The sequence below is a fragment of the Pogona vitticeps genome, chromosome 1 (genome assembly GCF_051106095.1).
Source record: "Pogona vitticeps strain Pit_001003342236 chromosome 1, PviZW2.1, whole genome shotgun sequence".
Lineage (NCBI taxonomy): Eukaryota > Metazoa > Chordata > Lepidosauria > Squamata > Agamidae > Pogona > Pogona vitticeps.
The window spans coordinates 198,649,880-198,675,893 of NC_135783.1; the positions used below are offsets into that span (position 1 = coordinate 198,649,880).

The 26,014-nt window shown below is 39.8% G+C and overlaps 1 protein-coding gene across 10 annotated transcripts in view; it reads right to left on the reverse strand.

Annotated features, from left to right (window-relative positions):
• The window catches only part of OSBPL6 (oxysterol binding protein like 6), a 124,398-nt gene that overhangs the window by 75,496 nt on the left and 22,888 nt on the right, over positions 1-26,014 (reverse strand). For all 10 annotated transcript variants that reach the window (XM_078393898.1, XM_078393880.1, XM_078393914.1 and 7 more), the window contains exon 2: positions 14,040-14,082. The gene's annotated coding sequence lies outside the window, so the exon portion shown is untranslated. The remainder of the gene's footprint in view (positions 1-14,039; positions 14,083-26,014) is intronic.

A 26,014-nucleotide genomic window follows, 5' to 3' on the forward strand; every position in this document is an offset into this window, starting at 1 on the left:
CTTTTCTGGTGTGAGTAGGATCATTCTGATATTCTCTGTTTCCAGCCCATGTAATCACAGGATTAAAGATAAGGAGGGTATTTATTTTTGATTACTTTTGGTTTGGGGTATATAGCTTATTTCATCTTTGTAACCTGCCCTGAGTACAGTAATGTAAGTCAGGTGGTATATAAGCTAAATACTACATTATTTGGAACTCTGGAGTGGTTTAAAATGACATAAAAGCATAGCAAACCAACACAATAATCATCAGAATAAAAGTAGCAGCAGCAACTAATATACCGTATTTTTCCATGTATAAGACTATACTTTTGTCTAAAATATCTAGACTAAAAATTAAGTGTTGTCTTAAACACGGAAGTAAGCTGAGGAGAGAAAAAACCAAGTGGAGAGGAAAGCAGGGATCAAAGTGATCCTGCAGTGCTTTGATCCCTTTCCCCCTACACTTGCTGAGCCCCACTTAGATTTCTTAATTTTGGGTTGGAAATGGGGGCGTCTTATACATGGGAGTGTCTTATACACAGAAAAATATGGTAACCAATGTATTAATAACATATATAATTAATGAAACCTTAAGAACCTGGATTAGAAGAGGTATTTTGTCTGGTGCCTCAGTAACAATAGTGTGGGTTCTAGGCGGGCCTAGAAAGTTGCTTCCAGCCAGTGGCTAAAATCCTGTCACTTGGTGTAGACAATACAACTGGAGTGGGCCCATTTGAATCCATTAAACTTATGGTGGATTGATTCACCAATTCACCACTGATTCAGCAGGCCTACTGCAGCCTAAATTACAATATTAAGTAGCAGGATGTCGGACAGTGAAGGCTAACACTCCTTCTGATATGGGAAGATGTCTCTCCACTACACATCCTCCTTCTCTGCTCTAACAAGAGATGAGATTCCTAACAGTTTCATCATCAGTCACTGAATGCTACTAGTAACATAAAAACTCCAACCAGGACACATGTATCTCCTATCAAGCTGTGTGGAATCTGACTGTATACACCAGATCAAAACCAAAGCAAAAAACAACACGAAACCATAGACAAGAAACAGACATGTTGTGGCATCTCAAAGAGTAACCACTATATTTTAATGTGAGCTTTTGTGAATCAAGTCCACTTCCTCAGACATTTCCATGGAATCACACTAGCTTTAAATTTCTTAAACTTTAAAACTAAAATGATCAATAATGACCTCAGAAGGATGGAGGTCAGATGGCAGATAATTAGATGACAAGAGGTCAACATGACATCTGCCTCTCCAATTTGCTGCCTTCCTACATGATTAAGCACACTCCTCTGTGCTTCCAGAAGCTCTGAAAAATTTATGGTAATCAGAAGGAGTCCCCGTGCATTCCAATTGCCAGCCTGGATGATAGTTTCGAAAGAAGCTTCCAGTTTCTTTTTCATTCTTTAATGGCTGGTCCAGCAACACATGTGATTCTAGTACTGTATTAGTCTGCAGTAGTTTGACTCGGATTCTTTTAGCTACTGTTTGTCATTTTGTTTGACATGAAAAAGAATTGTTTGAGAAAGTTAAATATACTTCACCTGGTGAAACAAAGCAGCACATCAGTACACATAATGCATGTTGACAATCCCAGTTTAAAGCAATGTTGCACAGAAGAGTCATAGAGTACACGTGTGCACACACACAAAGATGAACACTAGTTTTCCCCCTACCTTCAACCATGCCAAAGGAGGCCAAGAAAACATCAACTAAAAGCCAGTGGTGCCTATCCTCTGTTTCCCAGTTGAGCTACATCTGGCCCCCTCCTTGCCTACATTTGAGAGGCTGCTGAAAATGATACTCTTTCGAAATGCATTTGACAGCATCTTCCTATGATTCTCCTTGCCACTGCCCTGCTACTGTGCCACCTGTTTCTGTATTTGACAAGTTCTTTCTGTTTTTGTTTTACACTGTTGTTTGGTTTAATGTTTGCTTGGGTGCTTGCTTTTAGCTTGTTCACTGCCCAAAATAGTGCATCTGCACTAATGGGGTGGTAGAAATGAAATGAAATGAATGAGTGAAGCAAGCTTTTTAAATCAAAGTACAAGTCACTCTAAAACTGCAGCCTCTTCTAAAGACTCATCTTCACTATGAATGGCTGCCGATATGAAAATCCCCAAACCCACCAATTAAGAATATTGACCCTATTAGCTGGAACTGACAGCAAAGTTAGGCATCCTTCAGTCTTGAGAGACTATGGTAACGTGCTCTGTATGAGTGTCCTCTCCAGAGCACGAAGCCTGGGTAAAATAATGTGGAGGATAGGCTGTTACCCAGGCAGCAAATCCCCCCTCTCCACATCGCTGAAATAGTCCAATGGAAAGGCAAGAGCCAATACTACTGGTTCCAGCAACATCGCAGGAGTTGCCTTAATGACACGAACTGCCTCCGGGAGTCCGGCTCCGGATTTTGCCTCGAGGTTATCTCCTGAAGCCTTTTCCATCAGTGGATATAGCCACAAGGCAGTGGAGGTTTGAAATCAAAGTTTTCCTTCTCCTAGATGGGCTGCCTTCCATGGCTGATGAGCCCCAATGACAGCAGTGTTTTATTATAAGAAAGTTAGAACAGATTTCAAAAAAAAAAAAAAAATCAAACTACCACAACTACAACCTCAACTACAGAATCCCTACTATTTTAAAAAATCTGTATAGCACTAGAAATACAGTAAGCCATCTCATTCCTTGAGCAGTCCTTCCTCACATGGTAAGGGAGTACACACTCTTTCAGTGAAGGCAGCAAGAAAAAGTTTTGTAAAAATAATAAAGGACAAACTGGGAATGCATCTCTCAGGTGAACCAAATCACGATGGTTAGTGGCTTTTGTTTTATAATGCAGGTTAGATATTTGTCTTTGGTTGTGTGTGTGTGTGTGTACACACACACACAAAATATAATATATTTTTAAGCACAGTTTCTTTTTGGGTATCGAGATTGTATTCAGGTGCATAAACAGGATACAGCAATGAAATATATGAGACCAAATATCCTTCCATTCCAATATCATGACTGCCCTGCCAACCCGGAAAGAAACTACATTTTGTCTATGTCCAAAACTTTAAATTCTTTCCTTGTTAGCTGAAAGAGTCTTTGATGTCAGGTCTGAAAAAGGCTGCTGCACCAGAAATGCTGGTGGTGAATGTAGTCACACTGGATCAGAAGCTCCGCTGATACAAGAAAGCTCCTTCAGGTTACATAATGAAAGAATTAGTGGGGAAAGAAGGTATTTCAAGGTTGGTATCGCATGATTAGCATTGCATCATGATTACTCATAAACTTGTCACTGCCTTTAGCATTGTTATGTGGAGCTGGCACAAGAATTAGCCTTCATTTCCCCCATCCTTGCAGATTTCTAGCTTTCAGTTTAAAATAAATGGCAGTGGTGTTCCTACGTGCGTATTTCAGTTAACCTTCCCTATCTCCTTTGCTTTCCTTCAGCTTTACCCCCCCCCATAAAGGCTATGCAGTCCCAATACATTCTGCCTCCTTTCAGTGTTCTGTTTAGAGCAGCCAAATATTCCTGCAAAGTGTCGCCTTGCATTTGTGCCAGCTTTAAATTTCAGAACAGTACAGAGTATTCTCAATTACGTCAATCAGTATTCTTTACGGAAGCAGTTGTACCTCCTTTTCCTTTTTATCTCCTGCACTGAGACTCTACTGTCTTTTCGTTGCATCCTAAAAACAGGGAGGCTTCTGTACAGGTGCATTACACTAGTTGTTCAGAATCTGCCTATCACCACTTTAGCATTATACATTTTTTAATGAGTCATGCTAGAATCAGACCTCAGCCTATAGTAAAGCTGACCATCACCCAGCTTTGTACATAAAACCATCAGGCCACAAATTCTGTCAAGCCCCTTCAAATGTTTCCTGATTTGATTTACCTTGAGGGCAAAACACATTAGTGAAGGAGCCGTGTACACATGGAGGCATGACTTCCGTCTGCCTTTTATTTAGCTAAATAAAACAGCAACTATTTGAACTCTCTTGTGTCAAGGTTACTGGCGTTAAAACTTTGACTTGCTATTCTAGAGACTAGCTCTTGGTTTCAATACTAGTGTCCCAACAGCTTTCTCTAAAGACAGCTTATCTATAACTAATCAAAATAGAGTACACAGAGAGCGAGAGCGAGAGTGAGCGAGCAAGAGAGAGAGCAGGGGAGGGAGGGAACAAACGCCTGTCAAGAGTCTGAGAGAGCTGTTTAAAATTAAATGATTTCCAGTCCAATCAGCTCTCCAGAACAAGCACACACAAATCTTAGCCAGTCCAGAATTTGCTTTGGCTGGTCTTCCTGCTGAATAGCCTGTACTGGTGTTCTTGAGCTGTGACCTCTGTAAAACCACTTTCTGCTATGCAGACTTCTGTATAATAACTAGCCATTATGCAGCCTGTCTCGCTTTAGTAGCCTAGCGGAGAGATGCAGGCAGGAACACTCTCCTGAATGACATCCATCTTGCTCATAGCTGGTCATTTCATTGCTCTATGTGCAGCAGGATGTTCTCAGAAAGAGCTGCTCTTCTCAGATAATTTTACAGCCAATTTAGATTAATAGAGGGCATCTCTCCATACCTCTGCAGGGAGAACCAAAAATAACTTTTAGAAAACTGGGTAAAGTCCAGGACTGGCACATTCCAATCTAGAACGAAATGCAAAATATCTGTTTTCATACAGATTTAAATATATACCTATATATTTACCTATATATATATATTTCAGCGGTCCTTTACCAAATAAGAACATTTCTGAAAGGACTGGCTGTGTTACAGCAAAACAAGACAGAATTGTGGTTATACAGTATTTAATGGTAGTTACATTTGGCAATTCAGACGTAGTATTTAATATGGCAATCTATTTGGTAGGCATTAAAAAGTACACTATATACAGGTCTTCAGATGTTTTGTTCATATTAAAATTTAAATTGTTCCCTTAAAATCCACCACATAAGTATTTTAGAATTAGGACTACAAAAAATATTTGAAATGAAAGAATGCTATTTCATTTATTTTTTTATTTTTGCTTTTTAACTCAAAGTGGCTTTCAGAACAACAAAATAATCTTGGTTGTTACTCTTTAGAACCATAACTCAAAAATGTACAAATTGCCTCTGGATATTGTCATTCTGCTTTCAATAGCGGTAGTGGGTGGATGAATAATTCAGAAGCAGCCCATATCCTGCTTTAGGGTACACTGAGGTTCACTTTAAAAGGATAGAAAATACAGTAAGTGGATATCACTACTTTGCTAAATAGGGATTTGAGAGCTACTTGGGGTGTGGGAGACTGACAGACTGGAGAAAAAGACTCTTAACAGGTTGCAAATGGCCACACCACAGCGACTCGGTGGGAGGGCAGGCAAGTTTGTACTGGAGAAACATATTTTCCCTACTCTGACACAAATCAGCTGCCACATTCTCAATTTCTGATGGTTTCACACAGGCACGCAATGGCTACGATACAAAAGAATCTTTATTTGCAAAGGGGAACCTGATCCTTGAACTCCGCTGAGAGGATTGTTAGGCACGGGTACACAAACACTAAAAGGCCTAGGTCAAATGACACACCAAAGAGGAAAGGTACCATTATTACATCTGTTTCACATTTATAGGGGAATGGTGTCCCATTCCATGGAGCCAGAACGTAACTGTTTTTAACAGATTACCATGTTATTTAAAACTGGTTTAATAGGTACCAAAGCTTTTTGAAAAAGAAAATAAAAAGCCAAGTGGTCTTGGTTCACCATCTTTTAGTTAACCTTCTCTATCTCTTTTGCCTTCCTTCAGCTTCTAGTGAGAAGCTACAGGTGTTGGTACTGATCTGTTTCTCTTTCACATTTGAATCTTATCTACAGCTAGTCTGCTCACCATAAAACAGTTATGCACAGATGCGTTAAGAGAACTATACAATCAATGGGGATTTTTCACCTCCCACCATTCTCTTTCGAATATTCTGAACCATAATGTGGCAAACCAGTAAATAAATACTGTATGCAGCTTGGAGAATTAGGCAGCATTAACAAGACACTTTTGTTTATGTATTATACTATAATACATTCTACGTACATCTTCACTATATACTGTACAGCTCAGAAGCACTGGCTACTATCACGCTACTGTTCAATTTAGGGAACACTCAACAGTAAGGGCACATATTTTATTGCAACCAGGAAAAATGTATTGTTGCCAAAAGTGTTTGCTTAATTGTTAGTCAAAAGGCTACACTCACGCTCAGTGTTTGCTGCTGCTGCTTCATCTTACTGTACGCTAACAGAAGCACAAAAAAAAAAAAAATGGCAAGCTTTATTTCTTACTCCCTGGCTCAAGACTGCTCATAACTGAGTTAGACTGAGAGAGGACAACATAGGTCACGTCCCCTTGGAGGGCACAGCGCAGCTTCCTGTCATGAAGCATCATGTTTAGGAACCACTGCCAATGGGACAGACAGAAAGGTGCAAGTTCAAGCTACTGTAATGGCCCTAGAGCTAAGAGGGGCTGTTTCGTAGCCAGCAATCACATGCTTCTACACACACACACACAGTCTGTCAGAAATCCACCCCAAGAGAATGTAACCAGCGTGACCAGGGCCAAAACATCTTGTCAGCCAGCATCAACAGTGTTCTTAATCCTTCCTGTGGCCAAATCATTCCCTGTCTTGCTTCAGTTCTAAAGCACATCTACAACTGTTCAACAGCCTGAGGAAGACTGCCCATAGACAGTATATTTGATCAGAACAGTTGGTTGGCTGATTGTTTAAAATGGACACACACACTCTTGATTCAGGTTTGCAAGCAACAACATGCCTTTTGCATCGGCTTGGGTAAGAAGGGCACAGTAATCTCCTGCTCTGCCAACTGAGTCAGAGACGATTTTGCATTATTTTCACCTTACAGCTAATCCCATGGGTTCAAAGCGATTCATGAGAGAGAAAATACTCTCTCTCTCTTTTTTTTAACAGACTAGAATTAGATCAAGTGAAATGAGATGCTTTTCAAATGGAGAATTTTAAGCCACCTGAAATCCCTCAAACACATAACTGGACAATTCTTTTCAATTATTTTAATCATATATAGCCAATGTAATTTAGTATTGTTTCTTTGTGCTTTAACACACAAAAACCTCTGGAATATTCAAGTTTCAAACTAACATAAATATTATATTGCAAAGTGGCTGTGAACAGTATTGTATTGTGGTGTATTACTTTGACGTGTTCCTAATAGGGTTCAGGGGGAATAAAAGGCAATTTTATGCCCTCACTTTCTCTGAATATCACTCACTGTCAGACCTGGCTTGGCCTCCCCAACAAAAAGTGAATCTCAAGTAGATGTGGATTTATGTCATTTCCCTGAAATGTGTACTAAATTAAGCATTGGAGTATCATGCAATACAGCCAAGGCATTTGCATCTTGCATTCATCTGCCATGCTTCCTTCAAGAAGGGCAGGGGAGGGCGTTGGAGGAAGATCAGCTGGTAAGTAACTATCAACTACATTTGAAAAAACAGCCTGTAATTAGAAATTGCAGCTGCCTTTGGGCCCATAAATTTGCCCCAGGCATTCAGAACAATGACTCTGTTGGAATAAATGGATTATTTTTTTTCTTTATGACCAGTCACAGTTAATGTAACACCATTACTAAAACAGCAGAATCCTTTGACTGCAATACTGAAGGAAAGAACATGGACCCAGAGAGAGAAATAAATCGTTAACAAGAATTGCCAACAGGTAATACTTTAAGAGGCAAAATGATGACCAAGCTGGGATTTTTATTAAGATTATGAGAATGCAAGAACATTCAATAGATTTCTCATTCATAGCAACACGGGAACTATAGCCAGATATACAGAATGTATGTATCTTGGAGCCAGATTTATTAAGCACAATATTCCCAAAGTGTTTCCAGCTACAAGATGTTTGTCTCACAAGAAAAAAGGGATGAACAGCATTTCTGTGAAATTGCCATTTATGTTCAAAATTTTTTTGAAGCTTCAAGAGCAACAAGGCCACCGTTTTATTATACTTGATAGTCTTTTTCCTTTGACATTATGTTCATAATGCTTAACATTTATTTTATTTATTTGAAGATATTTATATGGCAACTTATCATGGACCAAAAATAAACAGAGTCTCTCACTCTATCCACTATAGACTGTATTGGAAGATTTCTGATTGTGATTAGCAGCAAACCATACTTCATTATTTCATATAAAATAAGAAAATGATTGATTTGCCCAGTCTGGACCATAGCTACACATATCTGCTCACCTCATATGACAACTTCCAGTTGTCCAGGAAAACAGAAGAAAAGAGGAATGGTGTGTGCAAAACACTTTCCAATAATTCTTTGAATAACGTCATCTAAAAAGCTCCAAATTAAGAATAATTCAGAACCATTCAAATCAGTGGGATCGAGGCCACTAATGCCTCTCAAATTGCCTTGCTCTAATTTCTTACCGACATGATTGAAGTAACATTAACATTATTTATGAGCATCTGCTGTAGTAGATAAAAGAGATCCCAAACATCCATCTATACATTTTTATTATCCCCTAAAACCAATATCTTTCATTGGACATTATTTTTGTGAACTGATGGCTGAGTCAGAAGTGAGTCATCGAAGAAGAAGGTTTAAACTGTCAAAGGCGTGCATGAAATACCTCAAAGAGTTCTGAAAACCCTTGCGTCATGAATTTTTCAAGGTCATTTCAAGGTGTGTTTTTATTACTTAGGCCGTTGACATGGTGTGAACAGTTTCACACCATACCAGCATCAGTTCCAAGCTCGGCAACACCTATGTTTGTTATAAACGATATGCCTGTATACAGAAACAGATTCTAAAACACATCAATCAAATTACAAGACACATCAATTCTTATCTAACCTACTTGAACTACAGCCCTGTTTTATGAGTTCCAAGCTATGAAACAAAAATTGAGACATGACACTGCTTTTTAAAAAGTTGTGTATGTAACAGGTAGTATTTTATCACTTCAGAGATTAATTTCATACATTATATTTGTCTTATGTGAAAACCTATTCCATGAACTGCTGGATAGTTCAGTGGCTTAGGTCTCTGGCTGCAGAGCCAGAGGAGTAGCTGGGCTTGATGATCTATAGAGTCTCTTCCAGCTCTGCAATTCAAGGGTTGCTATTATTTATATATTATTTAGAAAATTATACACAGTAAATGTCTGAATGACAGAGCTAGTGGTGTTTTCTATTTGATCTGTTGTCTTCAGAGTGCATGGACATTGCCTTCCAAATATTCTTTAATCCACTTCATCTGATGCATGGAGTGCTATCTTAGTACAGTGGTGCCTCGCAAGATGATTTTAATTCGTTCCGCAAAAATCGTCATCTTGTGAAAAAAATAATCTTACGTGGTTCCCTATGCATTGGTCTAAAAAAAAAAAGCCTTGCAAAGCATCGGGGTTTTTTTTAAAAAAAGTCTTGCGAAGCATTGGTCTTTTAAAAAAAGGTCTTGCGAAGCACAGTCATAGAAAAAAAGTCTTGCGAGGCACCATAGTGATCTCAAAAACCAATCATCTTGCATCTTGTAGGTTTTTCGTCCCACAAGGCAATTGTCTAGCGAGGCACCACCGTATAATGATATTTATATAAAACAAGAAGAATGGAATGCTTTGTTTTTCTTTCTTTGTGTCGGAAGCACTACAGTACAATTAATAAGTATTTCAGGTAATTGTCTCCCAATATCAAGAGCATTTGGGGTACATAACATAAAATCTCCCGTAGTACATATTGAAGGGCCCAGGGTACACTGACAGAGGTATGAAGTTGACTGTTCTTCTCCATACTTGCAAAGGACTGTGTTGCTGTGAAAAATCCTTTTTTCTTGGGTTCGCTTTGGTTCTGCCACCGCCACTCTTGTACCTTATCAAGTGATTTCCAGCTACCCCAGTTCTCTATGTGTCTACAGGCTAACTTTTCTGTCCCATTTTAAGAAGTGGGTGGTTCTTCTTTCCACATTATAGTCCTGGGATTCTTTGCCGTTTCTTCAGGATTCACAAATGTTCTGAATTTTTTTCCCCCTTGATTTTAGTCTGGAAGGAGCCAGATAGCTGAAGAGTGGATGTGCATTTGATGTCCATATTTTCAGTCTCTCGTGGTTAACTGTTATCTCTCTCCGTATGTCACTCAGTGCAACAGCAGCAAGATAATTGATTTTATCAATAGCGGATGGCTTCAGGTATCCAGTAATGGTTCTACAATTTTCATTGAGTGCTGTGCCTACCTGTTTTGCATGGGGTGACCAGGCTGGTGAATTTGCAAGTCAGGTAGCACAGATCAAGACTGTAGTTCTCAGGGCTCATGGTTCTCTGCCCCCAATGAGATCCTGATAGCTTTAGAAGAATATTGTTCTTTGTGCAAACTTTTTGCTTTGTGTTTTGGCAGGTGTTTCTTGAACGACAATGTACAATCCAAGTTAACACTTAGGTATTTGGGAGCAAAACAATGATCTTGTTGGATGCTCTTCCAGGTAATCTGATGCTTCCAAGATGCCCTGCTTATTTTTCAGATGAAAAACAAATATCTGAATCCTAGCAAAGTTGGGATGTGACTACACAAGGTTCCACTGCTGGAAGACTTTTTATTCACGAAGCAAATGATTAATTATTCCCAGGGAGCTTTGGCTGAAACAGTTCACACCACACCTAAAATTTCTGTAATTATCATCTGGACCAGAGCTTCCCACTCAATTAACACTGTCCCCCTTGCTCCTTCACCCCTCTCCTTCCCTAAAAAAATAAAAAAAAAAAATAGGACAGGTTACACTGTGCTGAACTGGCATAACAACCTGTCAGCCTATCACAGTCTCTTCCCATGTGTTAAAAACAAACAAACAAACAAACAAACAGGTAGGTGGGTATGAAAAGTCTCTTGGCACAGGTTTTTACTTGTATGCATTCTGACGCAGAAAACAACTCTGACACCATTCCAGAGTACGTATGCAGGGCATTCTCTCACCTGAACTCACAGCATCAGTTCCAATTACGATGAGCTGAAATGAGCCAGGTCACCGATATTCTCAATCTTAGCTCACCTTGGCTTCTTATACCTATGGAAGGGAACTGAAACTGGGGGATTATTAAAGCCTTTTTGAAAAAAGGGAGCACTTCGGGATTATTTACTGGTGGCAGTTCTGAGCCTATTTCTTAAGAAAGCTTTGTTCTCCCGTGCCATCAAATCAGAACTGATTCATAGCTGACCCTAATAGGGTTTTCAGGGTAAGTGAAATATTTAAGGAGGGGTTTTACCAGTTCCACTACCCCAGTGAGTTTCCGTGACTGAATGGGGATTCGGAACTAGGCCTCCTGAGTTCTGTCCACTACACCACACTGGGTACCCAAGAAACTTTTACTGAACCGAAAATCCAGTAACAAACTTAGAGCCTCTCTCTAAGCCCTACTTGCTGAAACAGATGGTTGAGATGTATTTGCATCTGGGTTTAGCCTTGGCCGTCTTTGTCAGGAAAGACAGGGTAAATTCTACAAGCTTATCTGGCTCTTTACAAGGTGTGTGAAAATAAAAGTTGGATTATATAAAAGATGGATTATAAAAGAGTCTGTGGTTTAAATAAACGTTTGTACAACTATAAATTTTAAAACTAGAAGGTTTACCTGCAGAGACACTGCTTAAAAACATTACTACTGTCTGAAACATTTTGGCTGCCATTTTGCCTCCTGGAAGCCATCGGCACCCACTATAGCGAAGGTTTCAAAGGATGGCTTTGACTCCAGACCACCTTCCATTTCAACTGCCAGGCACAATTCTTCCATATTTTTTAGCTAATGTAAGCATTTTAGCACCATGCTGACAGTTTCCCACTCTCTCCTACATCTCAGCCAAAGAAACCCCTACAAGATGTACAGTACATGATGTGTTTCATAGAGAAAAAGAGAAAATGTTATATTGCTTTAACACCATATAGAGGTGTTAAGAAAATACCATATGAACCATAAAGTGAATATTGTACTGGCATGGAACAGAGTGAATGCATTGTTTTCATCATTACAACATTCTTAAATAGCTACAGCAGTGTCAATCAAATTGACTCAAGGCTCAACTACACATCGTAATATCTCTGTTTTTGTGTTTGGTTTGGCACACTTGAAAGCAAATAAAAAAATCTCCAACTACACAATGTACAGCTAAGTGTGCAAATTTTTTTGCCAGGAAGTGGGCTTCTTTTTTAAAAAAACACACACATCCACATGGGGATTGTTTATTTTAAATCGATTCTGTTCATGCTTTCTCTAAACTCATTTTGGCATGTGTGATCACCTCTGCTGGAGTAAAGACTGTGGGGGGGGGGTCTGCAGAGTTTGCTGAATTTTGGGTTACAGAACAATGGGTTTTGGTCAACAGGATACCCTGCAATGTGAACTCTTCCTTTTTAACCCCCTTTATCTGTTTCTGTTTTAGCACTGTGTCGATCTAGTGCTATGTCAGTTCAAAACTTATATTTTAAAAAACCAAATATTAAAAAGTGTGATTTAGACAAGAACATGAGGATAGAGGAAACAGTTGTTAGAGTAGTTGTGGGCTGTGTTGTAGGTTGCCGATGCTGATGTTGGCTTTGCTGAATAAAAATTGCCGTGCCTGACATCAGCTGCCTCAAGACAGAAAAGCTCTGCCTCAAGAAAGGCACAAGGTATAGTTGTGGTGAAGAATTAATTTTCCAGTACAGAGGAAAAACAGGAAAACTGGGACCCGGAGTGCCAAAGTGCCAATATACCACACAGCTTACAACCAGACTAAAAGTTGTTCCATAAGGATGTACACAACACATAAACCATTTGACATTATATTGATTTCTAAAACCCCCAAACAACTCCCAATTTAATTCAGCGGTGTAGTCGTGCAATACAACCTGATGTGCAAAAACTAGCTTCTATTGTATTTTAAGCAGCCAGGTTACTTTTCTATTCTTAACCAACTAGAATTGTCCTTGGAAAAAGATGAAAGGCTTTGTAATAACATTATTATTAAGTTAGATGAAGTTGCAGAAATTAGTGACATCTTGCACGCTGCAAAAACATATGTAGGCTAAGCAGATTCTCTAAGAAACACACACATATTGAATAATAACAGAAAAAGCAATTAGGGTCTTTTTTTCCTCAGTCACAGCTAAATAAACAGATCAATGTAAGCCACGCGATCATAGCAAGTGTTTCTGAATTTGTATCTTCCTCCCACTTAAATCACACCAAATCAATCATTTTACAAAGCTTGATTAATAAAACAAGTTTCTCCATGGAAAGCGTCATGGAGCATATGTACTATAAAATACAGTGGTGCCTCGCTTAACGAGCGCCCCGTTGAGCAATTAAATCGCTTAACGAGGGCTCTGGGCCATCGCTGGAGCATTCGCTCAGCAATGGCCCCTATGGCGTTTTTTCGCTTTGCAATATTTGCTAAGCGATTCGCTTAGCGAATATCGCATAACGAAGCGGGGGAGAACAGCTGATCGGCGGTTCCAAAATGGCCGCCAGAAGGTCCGCACCGCATTTTCGCGCCCTGCCCTCGCTTACCAAGGGCGCGAAAATGGTGGCGCTATGGAGGAAGATCGCTTAACGGTGAGTTTTAAAGCCATAGGAACGCACTGAACAAAGTTCAATGCGTTTCTATGGCTTTTTTATTTCCGTTTAGCGATGTTTCGCTATAGCGAAGGTTAATCCGGAACGGATTAACCTCACTATGCGAGGCACCACTGTATAGACTTCTATCCATATCTGATTTTGTACAATAGCTTTGGAAGTATTTAAAATCTGTTTCTGTCCGTTAATTCCCTTGATGAAGTGAAAACTATAAATATAGGTAGACAAGGATATCAGTCTGTGTAAGATCTGTCTGTTTCTACATGACCAACTAATACAACTCCAAACCGTGTGGCAAGAACCACACATTTCCCCATGCATCGTAATGTGTTTCAAGTCGGTTGCATGCATGATATAATTTTCTTATATCATTTGATGTCTGAGTTACTGAAATGTAACATTTATAACAAGTTTAACTGTACCTTGACATGATTTGATTCCACTTTCATACCGAATCATCAAGATCTGGAAACGAAAAAGAAAAAGTGATCCAGCTTGCATGTAGGCTTTTACAGACATTTCACTGAAACTATTTTCATCTCAAAGAGGACTCCTTATTAATTACTCCAAGTTGAAATGCCAGAAAATAAAGAGATGGAGTGAAGGCCTCGTGGGCAGGTCTCAAAACAGGGCAACCAAAGGCCTCTCTCCTGCAGACCTGAGTTTATCCGGTTCCTCCGGGGGGGGGGGGGGGGAGGCACCACCTAAGCTCAAGTCGCAGCCTGAATATCATCTTCTGGACCTCCAGCCTGAATACTGTCAGTTAACCCGAGAAGACACCTGGGATATGCCAGCCTTCCAAAAGCCTTTCTGTCCAACTCTGCTACAAATTAAGAAGTCACAAAAACTCCCTTGCTTTATCATCCTGGTCTCCTTGCTCGTGATCCTCAGTGATCACCCAAATTTGACACGTTAACTGCTTGTGCACATTTGCGTCTTTATCAGCCTAGTCCAGAACCTGACTGATCAAGGTGAGCTCCCTCACAGCTCAGCTTTGGCTTGATACCTGCCCAGTTTTGCTCCACCTCCGGTTTTATCATTAATATTCTTATTTATTACGTTTCCAACCTACTTTCCCACTAGTTTGTAGTACTATAAAGGGGGGGGGGGGGTTTGCAATCATCACAAAACACAATAAAGTACTGTAACAAGTATGATCGAGCCGCTGCTGAGCCAATGCTTCAGCAGCATGGCTCACCTTTGCCTCCCTTCCCTGATTCCGCACTACGGCAAGCTCCCCCCCCCTTTGCGAAAGGATGGCAACATTGATTAGCAGCTCAGAGTGGTATAAATATACCAGATGGGCGGGATATAAATCAAATCAAATCAATCAATCAATCAATCAATCAATAAAGTGTGGCCCGTGTTTAAATCCATAATTCTTGTCTTGTGTCTTTACTCCGGGGTTGGGAGGGCAAAAATGCAAATTCAATTACAGAAATCTTTTTCAACTAAAACAAAACCCAGCCATTTAAAAAAGCAGGGGAAATCACTATATAAATTTGCATTATGAACCATTTTGTGAACACAGTTCCGAAACACAGCCAAAGTGGAGACTAACTGCCATGTGTTGCACAACTGGGAAGCCATGCAGGAGGAAGCCCACCTCTGTGTGCCTGACATGCAAGCTTCTGGAGCCATTAGTACTGACTGTCCCATGGGATTCTCTTACAGTTCTTAGCATATGGGCATGTTCATAATGAGACAGGCAGAATCTTGCACAGTTAGGTCTCCAGCTGTTCAAGGCTGTGAAGGTTAAAATCAGGACCATCTATTGGTGGTCCTGATTGGTTGTTTACCAGGAAACAACTGGTTGTTTACCAGGAAACAACTGGTTGTTTACCAGGAAACAACTGGTTGTTTACCAGGAAACAACTGGTTGTTTACCAGGAAACAACTGGTTGTTTACCAGGAAACAACTGGTTGTTTACCAGGAAACAACTGGTTGTTTACCAGGAAACAACTGGTTGTTTACCAGGAAACAACTGGTTGTTTACCAGGAAACAACTGGTTGTTTACCAGGAAACAACTGGTTGTTTACCAGGAAACAACTGGTTGTTTACCAGGAAACAACTGGTTGTTTACCAGGAAACAACTGGTTGTTTACCAGGAAACAACTGGTTGTTTACCAGGAAACAACTGGTTGTTTACCAGGAAACAACTGGTTGTTTACCAGGAAACAACTGGTTACTACTACAGATCTTTCAGTAAAAGGGGAGTCATATACAGCAGAGGTCATCAACCCCTGGTCCGTGGCCCAGTGCCAGTCCGTGGCCTGAGACGGACCGGGCCGCGGAGATAGACCTCCCGCCCCCCCCCGCACTTGAAAGCTATAAATGGCATCTCTCAGAAGCTTTGTGTAGCTGTTTTTTTTTTAAAAGGAGGCAAAACTAGGGCACTGAGGGGCTCTATGTGTCGAAGGCCATAGCACTGAAGAGGATTCCTGCCAGCACCATCTTTTGATGGTGTCTTATCATGAAATATTGGAAATTGTTGCGATATAATGTATCCAGTACCCAACCCAACTAAGCAGTCTGACAGAATACCAAGAAAACTCTCTTTGCATTAATATAGTAGTTAAAATAATGGACAGAACCGGACTGCCCATTTTCCACAGAATAATTAGTGATTATTTTGTTTCCAGGAATGTCCTCTGGAAAGCAACACAAAACTCAACATGAGGAATGGCACACACAACATATTGTACAGTGCCTAGTGGTTAACACAACATTCCCAGCATCCCGTTCTGTATGAACACTCCAATGGTCCAAACCTGCACACAAGGGTGCAGCAAGATCCCAGGATATCATTTTAAATGTGCCAGTGCAGTTTTTTCTACCAGCAGGCTGTAATTCTGTGCCTCAAGCTGCAACTTGCACCATTACCGTTTAAAAACCTGAACTGTAATCTTATTAACAAACATCTTTGTGAGAGCATTAACTAGATTTTAGAGCTACATAATGTTATTTTTGTCAGTGAGGTAAGCAGAATGACTCAAAACATAATAGAATCTGTCTAAGATGCTGGTTAGCTTCACTTCTTTTTCACCAAATGTGCAAAAAGAGGCTGACTCACTAATGCATTTGCTTCGCATACAGAAAAACGATTGTACAAAACCATAGTTAAAAATCCTGGCTCATGAAATCCTTTTTCCATTACAGACACAGCAAGTAAAACATTCTGCAGAGATTTATTGAGGTGTAATAACAAGCCTTTAAAAGGGACGTGGTGGCACTGCGGGTTAAACTGCAGAAGCCTCTGTGCTGCAAGGTCGGAAGACCAGCAGTCATAAGATGGAATCCACGTGACAGTTACATTTAAAGTATACTGATATGATTGCTTTGAGTTATTACAGTTTGTGCTTTTAATAGGACACAAACTCCTTTTTTTGCCCAAACGCCAGTCATTTTTAGAATACAGGGAGCGTTACCAAAGTGATCAGATAAAGAGGTGCCAAAATCAGCTGCTGAAACCCGAACTCCCATCTCAGGCTCTGGGAGGTCTAATGTTTTGAATTCTCTGTTAACGGAGAGACATCTAGTCTATCTCTCTTGGTCAACAAAGACATCTTTATACAGTTGTTGGCTGTTGAGCCATCTTGTTGATACACCAGGTCCTGTTCATTAAAAAAAATATTTCTAACTGGCACATTCTTCTCTGGTAGTTTTAATAGTCATGGATAAATTTAAATTATGCTACATTCCATCTGTATTTTATCATTAACTTCCCTGAGTGCTATTTTTACCAGAAAGGTGAGGTATTAATTAATGGATCTCTTTGAGTCCACCATGCATGTCTCGGCCTGGTCCAAAAAATTCTGTCTCTTTTACTTGAATTGAGTGAGGAGAAGATGCAAACATATATGTTTTTTATTTGTACAATCAACAGATCAGATGTGAATAACACAGAACAACTGCATAAGAATAAACAGAATCAATATAACTATAATGTACATTATATGCAAACAGTTATACAGAGGGAAGGACTGGCCAGTCGCCAACACAAAGCCATAAAATGTTTGTGCGCACATAGGTAAGGATTTGATTTAAGCCCAAAATGTATTGAATTAATTCAGAAGGAACTTTAAACATTTTCTAGCATTTCAATCTATTTTAGTCCTTATTTCTCTCATATTATATCTAATAATATTTCTTTATTATATTTAGCATCTCCAATTATGCTGATTATTTTTATATATTTTAATAATACTTTGCTTTTAGTTAGATGCCAATACACACTTTTGCCCCCAAAGGAAAATTTCTATGAATTCATTGGAACTTACTAGCAATAAAACTGTACTCTGTCCTATGTGTTTCTTGTACAGTATTCAACTGGCTTTCAGCAAGCAAGTGAACAGAACAGCTGGAGAACAGAATCTGTTTGTAATAGATAAAATTTTCTTTAACCCTTTAAACCGTTTACCCTTTTATGCTCCAGCTGGCAATTTGGTCATCAATTTCAAATTTGCTGAGGATTTCTTGTTGCTCCAGCAACCATTACTAATTATACTGGGATGCTAGACAAACAAGATTTACTTCCTAGGCTCTGTGAAGGTCACCCTTGCATTGTGATGGCTGAGCACAGGTTGGCGTTGCAGCAAGCTGAGTGGTCCAGCATTCAGAGCCTGCCTAACACGGTTCTCATTGCACAGAATGATTCTGAGCGACAAGCAGAAGAAAATTCAGGGGAAATGCTTCCCAAGCATTTGTGTTATCTAAGCTGATGCCTGTAACTGTGGTTTCAGCTCTTGCCAAATCCTCCACCTTTCTGATGGAACACAACTGGTTTCTCCATTAACAATCTATTGTCACTCAACCAGTGAAAATACTGTACTGCCTTTTACCAAGAAGGGGGAAAAAACATACAGCACAATTCCAGGAAAACTATCTAACAGAAAATGTTATTCTTTCCTACTGAAGACCACTTTTGTCCTCTGACAATTCCTCAGAGATGGTAATTGTTGTTTTAAGAAGCAATTGATCTTTTTTTTTCTTTTAAGGCGGATAAAACCTTCAAAGATGCTGATCACAGATTTTCTTCCAGAATCCGATTGCATCATTTAAAATTACGAGCCAAGGGGACGTTCAGAGGTGGTCCTCATCCTAAGAATTCATTTGTGCTTCAGTGGTGCAAGCAAGAATTATTTGTACGGACAAAAGGGGAAGTCAAGATTAGCTGGTCAGCTAAAAGAGGCACAATGACGATGCTAAGCTTGACAAAGACGGCAGTGCCGTGTAGCTCTGACTCACTATCACTTTTAAAATTTTCTCTGAGCGGAGTTCTTCCAGGTGGTACACACATCCCCAAGATATTTTGGACCACAACACCCATAGCTGTCTGCTGTCCTGGCTAAGGCTGGTTGGCGGGCAGGGATGAAGCTCAAATAATTACTGTGTAGAATAGGACCACACTGGGGAGGTCGGTCTTGGAAAATATAAAAGCACATAGATCTGCCAGCGCATGAGCTCTGATACTGCACTCAGGACGTGGGACTTTCTTCTCACCAACTGCAACTATAATGGGTTGAAGAGGAAAGAGGATTTTTCTACACCTGAAGACTGTTTCTGCAAGTAAGGTACAAGACCTGTGGGTTCCTGTGCTGATAGAAGTGACATTAGATATAGCTACACTCCAACAGGAGCAGACTGATAAATTAATTTCCACAAGATTACCAGCATGCAAATGTCAGCACTACAAGGTCTGAGCTAAAATACTGATTTTGCCCTGGTTTGCCCTATTATTTTTGTCTAGCGTTTTTTTTTATTTTTTTTTTATTTATTTATTTATGCACAGAATGATATAATTAGTTACTAAGCCATCTGGCAATAAAACAAAAAACAAAAAAGCAAAAGCTTTTCATTGCCTACACTGCACTCCTTTAATTCCAAAGAGACGAATACACACAAAGGCAACACAGAGTCTACATTTCTGAGCATGTTCATTAGGACCTCTGAAGGGTTCGCCAGATGTGATGATCACATCCTGAATTGCCTGCCACTGGGGGACTGTCAAGACTAGTGAACAGAGGCTTTTCTCCTCAGACCTCCAGCATATTGCAGGTTTTTATATTCAAGTCAGATTTCTCTCTGCATAAATAAAACTCATAAACAGGAGTTGAAAAAGAAAACTAATCTGCCTGTAGTTCATCCTAGTCTTCTCCCAAGTTGATCAAATAATATACACTGCTGTCTAAAGAGGAGTCCACCCATAAAATCAAAATGCCCAGAATCTGTAATTATGGATGGTATTACTATATGTGAAGCTGCTTGTATAAAACTCCAAGGTTGGATGGGGTTTCCTTCTTGAAAGTCTTGCATCCTTTTCCCCAGTCCACAATGGTTCTGCCGTGTTTCCCCAAAAATAAGACAGGGTCTTATATTCATTTTTGCTCCCAAAAACGCATTAGGGCTTATTTTCAGGGGATGTTTTTTTTTTCCAAGTACAACAATCTATATTTATTCAAATACAGCCGTGTCATCTTCTTCTGGTTGCTGCACAACAGTGGAGGGTGGGGTTTTACTTAACTGGGACTTATTTTGGGGGTAGGACTTATATTATGATGGTTCTACCGGTAATAATGAATAGAAGCTGCTGCTGATTCTTCTTTTTCTTTGTTAAAGAATAAAGCACCGTCCTCTTAATAAAACAATCATTCCTTCATTCCAATTGCTGGGCATTTTTTAGAACAAAACCCAAAGCTGTCCTTCTCATTCATCTCTGAAGAAGCTCCTAAAACTTTATTGTATGAAGACTAAATACCATTCCAGCAAATCGTAGACAGAAAGGAAACACTCCTGCATTATATGTCAGTTCCAGTGAATTTTATAAACGCTTAATACAGAACTGGATGCCTGTAAGGTACCTTAGCTGAGCAACTCTATGAACTAAAACTATCTTTCCAGAGGGCTAATTATGAATGACAAATTCTATGGCACATTATATCTGTTTATTTCTGTTTATTAACAAACATAACAGCCAAATTAATGCTGTAGATAAGCACGTCAGTTTGGGAAAATGATTTTTGATGCTGTTTTACATTCTTCTCCTGATCTTGTAGATAATGCTCTTTCTAATTTTGCCTGGGATGTACTGTGTGTCTTCTGACATAGAATCATCATGACGCTGGAAGGAGTCTATAAGGCGGTAAAGCCCAACCCTCTGCTTAATGCAGGAATCCAAATCAAAGCAGACCTGACAGATGGTTGTCTAAGTTTCTCTTGAATGCCTCCAGTGTTGGAGCACTCACCACCTCTAAAGGTAATCGGTTCCATTGTCATACTACTCTAACAGTTGGGATGTTTTTCCTGTTATTCAACTGAAATATAGCCTCCTGTAATGTGAGCCCATTGTTGCATGTCCTGCACTCTGGGCTCAAGTTTCAGGAAAACATCCTAACTGCTACAGCAGCATGACATATTTGTATGAAACTTCTGCTTAAAGGTTGTAGTTGCATTCTGTTCCAGTGACCGGCATGCTTTTGTTTTATTCAATGTATAGGTAAAAGTAAAGGTTCCCCTTGACATTTAGTCCAGTCATGTCCGACTCTAGGGTGTGATGCTCATCCCTGTTTCCAAGCCAAAGAGCCAGTGTTTGTCCATAGACAGTTTTTGTCATCACGTGGCTAGCACGACTAGACACGGAATGCCGTGACCTTCCCACCAAGGTGGTACCTACTTATCTACTCACATTTTTACATGCTTTAAAACTGCTAGGTTGGCAGGAGCTGGGACAAGCGATGGGAGCTCACCCAGTCGCGTGGATTCAATCTTACGACTGCTGGTCTTCTGACCTTGCAGCCCAGAGGCTTCGGCAGTTTAACCCACAGTGCCACCACGTTCCCTTTATTCAATGTATATCAACCTTCTTTTCCATAATAACTACCTGTCTCAAAGCTTCGCCCTAAGGTGTTCGCCGAAAAGATTTATATGTAGTTCACAAATATATGAAAGAATATATGCCTTTGCTTAAAAAAGAAGGGAGAATGTGGGAAACTTCTGCTTAATGGTTGTAGCTGCATTCTGTTCAGTGATGTGCATACACTCCTGGCAGGAAGCAGCAGCTGCCAACAGGCGGGGTAGCCCCTTCTTCTGCCCTTTCGCTTAGAGGTAGAGCATAAGATCAAAGGGTTATTTGAGCCAATCCTGGTTACGATTAGGTAACTAGCATCCTATCTGAATTCTAACAACATACTATGTAACTTATGCTAAGTCAATAAAAAGAGCTCTCAGGGCATTGCCTATAGGCTCCGCTGGTTTGGACATCATGCTGTTGACTCCTTTGTTCTAAGGCAATTAGCCTTTATTTGTTCTGTGATCATCCACAACCATTCTAAAATGTTCTAGCATCTTTTCTGTGACTATGATTATTGGACTATTCTCTGTCACAATGAACAGTTGAAGTGTGTGTTTGTATTCCCAAGTTATAACTCCATTGTCCTACGAATAAAGACCATTTTTAAAAAATCTATGTCTGTCTTTTAAGACAGTTTATGTGGCACAGTCATGGACAATGGTGAATTGGAACAGAACAAGATCTGGTTCAAATGTTCATATGCCATGAAATTCCCTGGATGACTTTAGGCCTATTGCTCTTAGTCTAACAGATCTCCAAGGATTATTTATTGCAAGGATAAAATGAATGAGGGGGAAGGGAACTGTAAACACTTCTCTGATGAATTAAAATTAATTAATTTAGATCAATTAAATCAGTTAATATGTTAACAGGCACATTGTTAAAAAATTTAAAGGCACACATGCAAAATGGGTATTTGATTCAACACACATTAACATGATTTCACATTATTACATGGAGTTGCAGCTGCATGGGTTCAAATAGTACAGTTTGGTTCCCTATGTGCCTACTGGGAGAAGAGGCCACCAGTGTGACTTGGGGCAAAATATGTGGCCCAATGAGGGACATGGTGGTGCTGCGGGTTAAACTGCAGAAGCCTCTGTGCTGTAAGGTCTGTAGATCTTCAACTGTAAGATCGAATCCACGTGACAGAGTGAGCATCTGTCACTTGACCCAGCTCTCGCCAACCTAGCGGTTCAAAAGCATGCGAGTAGATAAATAGGGACCACCTCGGTGGGAAGGTAACAGCATTCTATGTCTAAGTCGAACTGGCCAAGTGACCATGGAAGATTGTCTTTGGACAAACGTTGGCTCTATGGCTTGGAAACGGGGATGAGCACCGCCCCCTAGAGTCGAACACGACTGGACAAAAATTGTCAAGGGGAACCTTTACCTTTACCTTTTAGAGCACCAATACGCATACACATACACCAAAGGTATTGGTAAATCACTTCTAAGTACTTTTTTACTTAGAAAACCCTGAGAAGGGCTGCCACAAGTAGGAATAAACTTAACAGCTCATCATTAGTAGTACAGTAGTAGTAAATTGTGACCAGTCAAGTAGTAAATTTTGACCTGTCTGCTGAGTGTTCTAGCCCTCCCTTTTGTTCGTTGGTGGCAGTTATTTGTTGCTGTCACTGTCGCACTGGTTGCTAGCATGTATACGGTAAAGAAATCAGTATACACAAGTCTGTAATTTCAAGCAACTGTAATAAAGAAACATTTTTACTCTTTCTTTTACAAATGTCTCAGGGTGAGTTACTGAGGCTTTAAGTGTCAGTTAATCAGTAAGGGGTGGACTCTGGGGAACATAGAGCTGCTCTCCTCTGTAGATCTCCATATTCCTATGGTGTAACAAAAAGAGAATTTTACCAGAAATTCAAAACTCTTCAACAGAGTAAAATGTCACTCTGGTTGGATTCTGTATGCAGAGTCACCAGCAAAACAATTTTAATACGTCACGTGGCAATTTCACCCTTTTAAAACCCTTCTTTAAGGTGTTAAAAGGTCCCGGGGAGGTTCCTGCAACTGCCTGAGCAGTGTGTGACCCACTCATGTGAAAATTACCAGAAAAGTCATCACCTCCTCACAAAGGAAGCCACAGAGAACCAACACATTTGACTATTAGCTGCTATTCCTAAACAAGGAGCTCTTTTTTCAGACTTTGGATTTGCCAAGGAGTAAAAGTAAAGGGATTTTATCTTTCACTACAGTTAGCAACACTCTTAATACACTAGCGATGACGTCAACTAAAGAGGTCAAACCTGCTGGCAATGTGCTAGCTGGGCAATAGAATGGCAAGCACTGGCGAGTACTTCTGCCAGAGTAACACCCATTGCATATTCTTTTCTACTTAAAGTCAGGATGCTTTCAGGCCAAATGATACTTCATATTAGCTTTCCCCAGCAACTGCAATGGTTGAGGATGAGGGGGGCTGCGGTAAAGGAAATGCTTCAGGAATGGAAAACCTTCAGCCTTTCGCATGTTTTGAACTGTGCCTCTCACAATTTTTTACCCCTGCACTTTCTGAACATGGTTGAATGAAAGTTGAAGCGATGTCATCTGGAAAGCCAAAGACTCCTCACTCTCTTTTGCATGTTAAAAAGTTCAATCAACTGTCACAGCACAGGCAAAATAAGAAAATCTACTAAATGAGCCTATAATAGAGAAAAGTGTATCGCAACTTACAAATGAGTTACTAAAAATTAAAAACTTTTTTAAAAAGTGTCCTTGATAGGTAAAGTGACACTATAATGCTTTTTTCCCCCTCAAGTTTTCTTAAAATTGATACAGAATTGGCTTTTTCTGTTTTTCTGAAATGTGCTTTCAAAAGCCATTGGTTTCTTTCAGAAACCCACTGATTACTGAGGGGGTTGGTATCCTGAGCAAAGTAATATAAGTTTGCTATTCTACGCCCACCTACCTGGCAGTAAGCAGGTATACCAATGGAATTTCTTAATAGATATGTAAATATGTTGTAAGCCGCCCCGAGCAGACATGGTCTAGAGGGGCGGGGTATAAATTTAATAAATAAATAAATAAATAAAATAATGGTGGTGTAAATATTTTTCTAACTCACTGAATTATGGTTTCAGCACTATCATTTGGTGGAACAGTTTTCATCTAACAAAAAGCAGACAACCGCAGGGAGGCTTGGAACCCACCAACAGACACGCACACACACATGCACGTGTGCGCACACACACACAAACACACACACACCACACACACCACACACGGATACCGTGGTCCTACTGTAATGTGGCCATCATTTGTAAGATTTGCACAAGAAGGACTTTCCCTGAACTTTGTTTATTTTATATTTTTACTGTGAAAAAGTGCATGCTATCTATGCTTGGATAACTTGGATTAACTGAATTAGTTTACCAAAAATGTAAATATTGCATGAATATACAGCCTCATACTACATAACTAAGCTCTATTTCATGCTGAAGAGCCTTTGAACTATAATGTATTTTAAAGAGAAAATTATCTTTAGATAGATTTTTCCTCCATAAGCATTTCATTAAAATTAATCTGTTTAAATTTTTAAAATCTGATTTAAATTTTTAAAAATTATTTTAAAGAAAATCATCAGTTTTAATCCACCCTGCAAAAGGCATATTAATTTTGATACTTCTGATCTTGTTGGTTGTTGTTTCTGAGTAAAAGAGCTGAACTTTATCAATGCTATTCTTGATTTCTTGCTGTAATATATTGGTAAAGTTCTTTTGCCTTCATTTTCATTTTTACGACACATCATGTTCCAAGACATAGAACAGACAAAAGAAAATATTTCTTGACCTAGCATGTTGTTAGTCTGTGGAACCCCTTGCCTAGATGCCTTTAAAAGGGGATTAGACAGATTTCCGGAGGAAAAGTCCATCGCTGGTTACAAGCCACGATGGGGATGTACAATCTCCAGGCTTAGAAGGAAGGTACCTCCAAATGCCAGATGCAGGGGAGGGGTATCGGGAGACCGGTATCTAGTTGTCTCGTGTGCTCCCAGAGGCATCTGGTGGGGCCACTGTGAGATACAGGAAGCTGGACTGGATGGGCCCTTGGCCTGATCCAGCAGGGCTCTACTTCTGTTCTTATGTTATGTTCAAGATAGGAGGGTTTTTTTTACTGGACAACTAACACATTGTACACAAAGTTTGTTGGTAGCATTAGCCTGTCAAATCAATAATCAATAATCAAAATGCACTACACAATACAGTTCTGTTCTATATCTTAAAGACTTTTTGCCTATGTTCCTGCATTTTAGGAGTGGGACCTGCATGTTACTGTATTACTGTACTGTATTATCATATCTGCCCACTGGCCATAATATGGTGATAAAAATTGATTTGAGCATTTCTTGGAAATCTTGCTGTACTGGATTCCTTCCCTTCTTTTCTCCTAATGCATGCTCTAGAGTGCACAGTCTGATCATGCTGAGTACTTGCCTTGCTTAGCTTTCTCGGCCTCGCTATCATCTCACTTGAATGGCCACCATATACAACTACAGTACAGAGAAGGCGCCCCTTTAGCTGTACCCTACGCA